The sequence below is a fragment of the Pristiophorus japonicus genome, chromosome 3 (assembly GCF_044704955.1).
Source record: "Pristiophorus japonicus isolate sPriJap1 chromosome 3, sPriJap1.hap1, whole genome shotgun sequence".
Lineage (NCBI taxonomy): Eukaryota > Metazoa > Chordata > Chondrichthyes > Pristiophoridae > Pristiophorus > Pristiophorus japonicus.
This window is the reverse complement of record NC_091979.1, coordinates 16279750-16288553: the sequence shown is the minus strand read 5'-3', so window position 1 is coordinate 16288553 and position 8804 is coordinate 16279750. Positions and strand designations below refer to the sequence as shown.

The 8804-nt window shown below is 46.8% G+C and overlaps 1 protein-coding gene across 4 annotated transcripts in view; it reads right to left on the bottom strand.

Annotated features, from left to right (window-relative positions):
* Positions 1–7753, bottom strand: part of cfap65 (cilia and flagella associated protein 65) — a 282488-nt gene extending 274735 nt beyond the window's left edge. For all 4 annotated transcript variants that reach the window (XM_070875227.1, XM_070875229.1, XM_070875228.1 and 1 more), the window contains exon 1: positions 7679–7753. The gene's annotated coding sequence lies outside the window, so the exon portion shown is untranslated. The remainder of the gene's footprint in view (positions 1–7678) is intronic.
* Between the last annotated feature and the right edge of the window lie 1051 nt (positions 7754–8804).

Sequence of the window (8804 nt, the reverse complement as noted above, 5' to 3'; positions counted from 1 at the left end):
GAAAGAAAGGGGGAAAGAAAAAGAAAGGGGGAAAGAAAGAGCGATGGAAAGAAAGAGGGAAAGAGAGAAAGAGGGAAGGTCAGGTCAGGCTATAGTATATGAAAATTGAACTTGCTGCTGCACAGTGTGGGAGGCAGCAGTATGCGTGAGTTTCCGATGCCAGGCTTGCCAGGGGACCTGCAATGTGGATGGGTGATGTGCCTCCCTGAAAATACAACTAAAGCAGTGGGAGCAGAGGCCTGGATCATGTTTAACGCATCTGCAAAATTTACATTCATCATCCAAGATGAAAGACAAAATGCTGATGCAAACAGGATCCTAAACTAGTCCCGGGTTTGTTGTGTGCATATGTTTGTGACCACGAACGTCAAGCTGGCTTCCAACTTGAAAGCAAGACTTCTGCCAACAGAGCTAAGCTGGCACACTGGGAGGTGAGAGGAATGACAATCCTACTGCACAGATGCTCAGCTTCTGTCAACAGAACTGAGAGCTTGTACCTATCAGGAAAGATGGAACAGGCTGGGGCTCTTTCCTTGAGAAAAGAGGAGACTGAGGGGTGACCTAATAGAGGTCATAGAATCACAGAAATTTACAACACAGAAGGAGGCCATTTCAGCCCATCGTGTCCGTGCCGGCCAATAAGAGACTACCCAGCCTAATCCCACTTTCCAGCTCTAAATCCATAACCCTGCAGGTTATGGCACTTCAGGTGCACATCCAAGTACTTATTAAATGTGTTGAGGGTTTCTGCCTCTACCACTCTTTCAGGCAGTGAGTTCCAGACCCCCACCACCCTCTGGGTGAAGAAAATTCCCCTCAAATCCCCTCTATACATTCTTCCAATTACTTTAAATTTATGACCCCTGTTTGTTGACCCCTCTGCTAAGGGAAATAGGCCCTTTCTATCCACTATATCTAGGCCCCTCATCATTTTATACACCTCAAAAACATCTCACCTCAAGCCTCCTCTGTTCCAAGGAAAACAAACCCAATCTGTCCTCATAGCTAAGATTCTCCACTCCTGGCAACATCCTCATAACTTGGCTCTGTACCCTCTCTTGTGCAATCATATCCTTCCTGTAATGTGGTGACCAGAATTGCACACAGTACTCTAGCTGTGGCCTAACTAGTGTTTTATGCAGTTCAAGCATAACCCCGCTGCTCTTGTATTCTATGCCCCGGCTAATTAAAGGCAAGCATTCCATATGCCTTCTTAACCACCTTAAAAGCAGGACCTCAAAGTTAATAATCTCCGTATTATTCCCAGTGCCATGGGCTAGAGTACAGAAATAGGAGGATGGGGCAGATGAATGGGGCTGGAGAGATGGTGCAGGCGGGAGGGCTTTAGTTTCCTGAGACATTGGGACCGCTTCTGGGGGAGGTGGGACCTGCACAAGTCGGACGGGTTACACCTCAACAGAGCCGGGACCAATATCCTCGCCGGGGGGGGGGGGGGGTTGCTAGTGCTGTTGGGGAGGGTTTAAACTAGCTTGGCAGGGGCAAGGGAACCTGAGATTTGATTCAGTAGGGAGGGGAGAACAGCAGAAATTAGAAAGCAAAAATAAAGAAAGTGAGTTTGAAGGAGAGAGGAAACAAGCAGGAAAAAAGGGTAAAAAAACAAACTTAAAGACACTTTGTCTAAATGCACATAACATTTGTAACAAAATAGATGAGTTGACAGCACAAATTGAGATAAATGGGTATGATCTGATAGCCATTACAGAGACGTGGTTGCAAGGTGACCAGGACTGGGAATTAAATATTATGGGGTACTTGACAATCCGGGAGGACAGATAGAAAGGAAAAGGAGGTGGGGTAGCTCTATTGATAAAGGATGGAATCACTGCAACAGTAAGGAACGATATTGGCTCAAATGATCAGGATGTTGAAACAGTTTGGGTGGAGATAAGAAACAATAAGGGGAAAAAGTCACTGGTGGGCGTAGTCTATAGGCCCCTTAACAGTAGCAACTCTGTTGGGCGGAGCATAAACCAGGAAATAGTGGAGGCTTGTAAAAAGGGAACAGCAATAATCATGGGTGATTTTAACCTCCATATTGATTGGACAAATTAAATTGGTCAAAGTAGCCTTGAGGAGTTGTTAATAGAGTGGACAGGTTCCTTGAGCAGTATGTAACGGAACCAACCAGAGGGCAGGCTATCTTAGATCTGGTCCTGTGTAATGAGACAGGATTAATAAACAATCTCTGAGTAAAGGATCCCCTCGGAATGAGTGATCATAGCATGATTGAATTTCAAATTCAGATGGAGCATGAGAAAGTTGGATCTCTAACCAACGTACTAAGCTTAAATAAAGGAGACTATGAAGGTATGAGGGCAGAGTTGGGTAAAGTGGACTGGGAAAATAGAATAAAGTGTAGGGCGGTTGATGAATAGTGGTGTTCATTTCAGGAGATATTTCACAACTCTCAAGAAAAATATATTCCAGTGAGGAGGAAAGGGTGTAAGAGAAAAGATAGCAATCCGTGGCTAACTAAAGAAATAAAGGACAGTGTCCATTTAAAAACAAGGGCATACAAAGTGGCCAAAACTAGTGGGAGGACAGAAGACTGGGATGCTTTTAAAAGCCAGCAACGAATGACTAAAAAAAAGGATTAAAAAAGGGAAGATAGACTATGAAAGTAAACGAGCACAAAATATAAAAACAGATAGCAAGAGTTTCTATAAGTATATAAAAAGAAAAAGAGTGGCTAAAGTAAATGTTGGTCCCTTAGAGGACGAGACCGGGGAATTAGTAATGGGGAACATGGAGATGGCAGAAACTCTGAACAAATATTTTGTATTAGTCTTTACGGTAGAGGACACTAACAATATTCCAACAGTGGAGAGTCAAGAGGCTATGGGGGGGGAGGAACTTCACACAATGACAATCACTAAGGAGGTGGTACTCAGTAAGATAATGGGACTAAAGGCAGATAAATCCCCTGGCCCTGATGGCTTGCATCCTAGGGTCTTAAGAGAAGTAGCGGCAGGGATTGTGGATGCATCGGCTGTAATTTACCAAAATTCCCTGGAATCTACAGTTATACAGGGTATTGGTGAGGCCACACCTGGAATACTGCGTGCAGTTTTGGTTTCCATATTTACGAAAAGATATACTTGCTTTGGAGGCAGTTCAGAGAAGGTTAAGTAGGTTGAGCCTCTACTCATTTAAATTCAGAAGAATGAGAAGTGATCTTTGTTTATATATGAATAAAGAGTCTGACTGGATACTGTGAGCTCAAAGTAAAGTGTGACCTTAGTCTTTTATTGCAGGTCTCCAGAGCGCCTCTTCAGCCTGTGAGGCCTCAAGTACCTGTGCTCCCAAGGGATTGTGGGATCCCTTGGGACTCCAGGCGATGAGCCCTCTGGTGGCTTAACAAGGTATATACAAGTTCACATACATAACAATCTTATCGAAACATATAAGATTATGAGGGGGCTTGACAAGTTGGATGCAGAGAGGATGTTTTCACTGATGGGGGAGACTAGAACTAGAGGGCATGATCTTAGAATAAGGAGCCACCCATTTAAAACAGAGATGAGAAGAAATTTCTTCTCTCAGAGGGTTGTAAATCTGTGAAATTCACTGCCTCAGAGAGCTGTGGAAGCTGGGATAGTGAATAAATTTAAGACAGAAATAGACAGTTTCTTAAACGATAAGGGGGATCAGGGGCTATGGGGAGCGGGCAGGGAAGTGGAGCTGAGTCCATGATCAGATCAGCCATGATCTTATTAAATGGCGGAGCAGGCTCGAGGGGCCGTATGGCCTACTCCTGTTCCTATTTCTTATGTTCTTATCTACCTGGCCTGCGACATTCATGGATCTGTGGACCTGCACTCCAAGGTCCCTTTGTTCCTCTACACTTCTCAGTGTCCTACCATTTAAGATGTATTCCCTTTCCTTGTTAGCCCTCCCCAAATGCATTACCTCACACTTCTCTGAATTAAATTCCATTTGCCATTGTTCTGCCCACCTGATTGATATCTTCCTGCAGTCTATTGTATTCATTATCAACCATACAGCCGATTTTAGTCTCATCTGCAAACTTCTTAATCATACCCCCTATAGTCAAGTCTAGATCATTGATGTATACTACAAAAAGCAAGGGACCTAGTACTGAGCCCTGCGGAACCCCACTAGAAACAGCCTTCCAGTCACAAAAACACCCATCAGCCATTACCCTCTGCTTTCTGCCTCAGCCAATTTTGGATCCAACTTGCCACTTTGCCCTGGATCCCATGAGATTTTATTTTCGTGACCAGTCTGCTACGTGGGACCTTATCAAAAACCTTGCTGAAATTCATATACACTACATCAAACGCACTACCCTCATCGACCCTCCTTGTTACCTCCTCAAAAAATTATATCAAGTTCGTCAGACACGACTTTCTTAACAAATCCGTGCTGACTGTCCCTGATTAAGCCTTGCCTTTCTAAATTAAGATTTATCCTGTCCTTCAGAATTTTTCCAATAATTTTCCCACCACTGAGGTTAGGCTGACTGGCCTGTAATTTCTTGGTCCATCCCTTTCTCCCTTCTTAAACAAAGGTACCACATTAGCGGTCCTCCAGTCCTCTGGCACCACACCTGAATCCAGAGAGGATTGGAAAATGATGGTCAGAGCCTCTGCTATTTGCTCTTTGTTTCGCTTAACAGCCTGGGATACATTTCATCCGGGCCTGGGGACTTATCCATTTTCAAAGCTGCTAAATCCCTTAACACTTCCTCTCTCACTATGTTTATTTCATCGAATATTTCACACTCCTCCTCCCCGATAGCAATGTCTGCATCGCCCCTCTCTTTTGTGAAAACAGATGCAAAGCATTCATTAAGAACCGCCTCCACAGATTACCCTCATGGTCTCTAATAGGCCCTACCCTTTCTTTAGTTATCCTCTTAACATATTCATAAAACATGTTTCTTTAGGTTTTCCTTGATTTTACTTGCCAATAAATTTTCATGCTCTCTCTTTGCTTTCCTAATATTCTTTTTAATTTCACCCCTGCACTTTCTATACTTCTCTAGAGATTCTGCAGTGTTTCACCCTCGGTATCGGTCATAAGCCTCCTTTTTTTCTTTACACAAGATCATCATCATCATAGGCAGTCCCTCGATGCGAGGATGACTTGCTTCCACGCCAAAAAGGAATGAGTTCACAGGTGTTTCAATGAAGGACCTAATATTCCAGATCCCAAACTACATCTTGGAAGGTGGAAGATGCCTGTGCTTGGATTTTTTTTAACGTGTGGTGGCCGTTACACACCAGCCACCACAAGGGCTTGACAGAGCTAGGTCTTGGTCCAGTGGCAAGGATTAACCAAGATGACTGGAGACCAGCTCTGCTGCACGGACCAAGTGAGCACACCTATCGCAGTGTGGGCTGGCCCATGCTGCCCCTGGGCCCTCGCCTCTTCTGGGCCCCAGACTCACACCTCTCCTGGGCCCCGGTCACTTCCTTCTACAAACACTTGCCGCTCCTTCGCCCCTCCTTCTGTGCCTGCTCTCACTGCAATCAGCGAACTGACTTCGCAGCCGTCGCCCTCCTGCAGTGGTATGCCGCCGCACGCTGCTCCTTCTGATGGCCCCGGCCTGCTGATGGTCTTGGCTGATCTGATCATGGACACAGCTCCACTTTGCTGCCCGCTCCCCATCACCCCTTATCATTTAGGAAATTGTCTATTTCTGTCTTAAATTTATTCAATGTCCCAGCTTCCACAGCTCTCTGAAGCAGCGAATTCCACAGATTTACAATCCTCAGAGAAGAAATTCCTCCTCATCTCTGTTTTAAATGGGCGGCCCCTTATTCTAAGATCATGCCCCCAGTTCTAGTCTCCCCCATCGGTGGAAACATCCTCTCTGCAACCACCTTGTCAAGCACCCTCATAATCTTATACATTTCCATAAGATCAACTCTCATTCTTCTAAATTCCAATGAGTAGAGGAGGCCCAACCTACTCAAACTTTCCTCATATGTCAACCCCCTCATCCCCAGAATCAACCTAGTGAACCTTTTCTGAACTGCCTCCAAAGCAAGTATATCCTTTCGTAAATATGGAAACCAAAACTGCACGCAGTATTCCAGGTGTGGCCTCACCAATACCCTGTATAGCTGCAACAAGACTTCCCTGCTTTTATACTCCATCCCCTTTGCAATAAAGGCCAAGATACCTTTGGCCTTCCTGATCACTTGCTGTACCTGCATACTATTCTTTTGTGTTTCATGCTCAAGTACCCCCGGGTCCCGCTGTACTGCGGCACTTTGCAAACTTTCTCCATTTAAATAATAACTTGCTCTTTATCCGACCTTGTATGCCCCTAGACATCCAGGGGGCTCTAGGTTTGTTAGTCCCACCCTTTTTCTTTAAGGGCAGATATTTGGCTTGAACCAAAGGACTTTAAGATTATGAAAGGGTAGACGTAGAGAAAATGTTCCCATATACGGGCGAGACCAGAAATATAAGATAATCACTAATAAATCCGATAGGGAATTCAGGGGGGAAAAAAAACTTTCCCACCCCAGAAATCTGTTGTGTATGCATGCCTGTTTACTGTGTGATGTCTGTAACACTGTTATGCCACACTGAATGTACCCTTACACTGTACACGCCTTACCTGTACACCAGAGGGTGCTGCTGCTGGAGACCTAAGGGTTACCAGCACAGGGCAGGTAACCCAGTATAAAAAGGAACTCACAGCTTGTTGTCCTCACTCAGGAGCTGCAAATAAAGGACTACAGGTCTACACAGTTTAAGTATCATACCCTGCCTGGTGGAGTCATTACTGAAGGTGCCACAAAATCCAACAGGGAATTCAGATTCTGCGCAGCGCTCAAACACAAGAGCTTCCCATCACCTCGCCCCTTCAAATGAAAAAGATAGAGAGAGGGAGAAAAGGAGCAACTGGTAGTGGGTGCTATGATTGGCCTCAGCACCCCTGAGCAAGGCAGGTGCAAAAATCATGTAGAAAGCACAGGTGTCAGGTGAAGGCAGGAGCGGGGATGATGGCCATCACAGTGCAAGACTTGGCTCCATCCTCTCTGTGCAATACTTCTCCTACCCTCCCCCAACACCTAATTTCCATGCAGCATTGGGGGAGGGGGGTGTCCCCAATATCCATGCTACACTGGGAGGTCCCCAATATCCATGCAACAATGGGGGGTGTCCCCAATATCCATGCTACACTGGGAGATCCCCAATATCCATGCAACAATGGGGGGGTGTCCCCAATATCCATGCAACAATGGGGAGTGTCCCCAATATCCATGCAACAATGGGGAGTGTCCCCAATATCCATGCTACACTGGGAGGTGTCCCCAATATCCATGCAACAATGGAGGGGGGGTACCAATATCCATGCCTCAATGGGGGTGTCTCCAATATCCATGCAGCAATGGTGGGTGTCCCCAATATCCATGCTACACTGAGGGGGGAGGTTCCAATATCCATGCAACAATGGGGATGTCCCCAATATCCATGCTACACTAGGGGGGTCCCAATATCCATGCAACAATGGGGGGTGTCCGCAATATCCATGCTGCACTGGGGGAGGGGGTCCCCAATATCCATGCAGGTCTCTCTCTCTCTCTCTCTCTCTCTCGGGGATCCGGGCCCTCCGCTCACAGCCGGCTGGAGAAGCCTCGGTTGCTTCTCAAGCCCCGGGCCTGGCGCCGCTCACCTCACTGCCGCCGCCGCGAACTCTCCAGCGCCGCGTTCCGCCGGGCCGCCCGTCCCCATGGCAACCGCAGGCGCCGCGCGGCCGCCCCTGACAATGGACGGCAAGCCTGGCGGCCGCAGTGGGCAATGTGCGGGGGAAGAGAGAAAGCGTTCCGGGGGTTTCAAAATACAGCAGGGCACAATGTGTTCCCTGTACAGAATGTGTGTGTGTTCCCTGTACAGATGTGTATGTGTGTGTGTTCCCTCTACAGCAATGTGTGTGTGTATGTTCCCTGTACAGCAATGTGTGTGTACCCTGCACAGAATGTGTGTGTGTGTGTGTGTTCCCTGTACAGATGTGTATGTGTGTGTGTTCCCTCTTCAGCAATGTGTGTGTGTGTGTTCCCTGTACAGCAATGTGTGTGTACCCTGCACAGAATGTGTGTGTTCCCTGTAAAGATGTGTATGTGTGTGTGTTCCCTGTACAGATGTGTGTGTGTGTGTTCCCGCTACAGCAATGTGTGTGTGTATGTTCCCTGTACAGCAATGTGTGTGTACCCTGCACAGAATGTGTGTGTGTTCCCTGTACAGATGTGTATGTGTGTGTGTTCCCTCTTCAGCAATGTGTGTGTGTATGTTCCCTGTACAGCAATGTGTGTGTACCCTGCACAGAGTGTGTGTGTTCCCTGTAAAGATGTGTGTGTATGTGTGTGTGGAGAAAGAGTCAGACTGAACACTGTGAGCTCAAAGTAAAGTGTGACCTTGGTCTTTTATTGCAGGTCTCCAGAGTGCCTCTCCGACCTGTGAAGCCTTCTTAAATACCTGTGCTCCCAAGGGATTATGGGATCCCTTGGGACTCCGGGGAATGAGCCCTCTGGTGGCTGTACAGTGTAAATACAAGTCCACGTATATAACAACATGCCCCTCCAAAGTCAATAGTGTAACTATTTACAATGTGAGTCAATCTGGGGCCCTTCTTGCCCTGGTTGATCATCTCGGTGTGAAAGCTGGTGTTGTTGCATCATTTGTGGGGCCCTCGCTGGGCTGCTGTGCAGCTGGCCTTGCTGGGCTGCCTGATGTATTAGGCCCTGCAGGGCTGCTGCGGGTGATGGGTTCTGCTTCGTGGTCAACCGTGGTGTCGGTTGCCA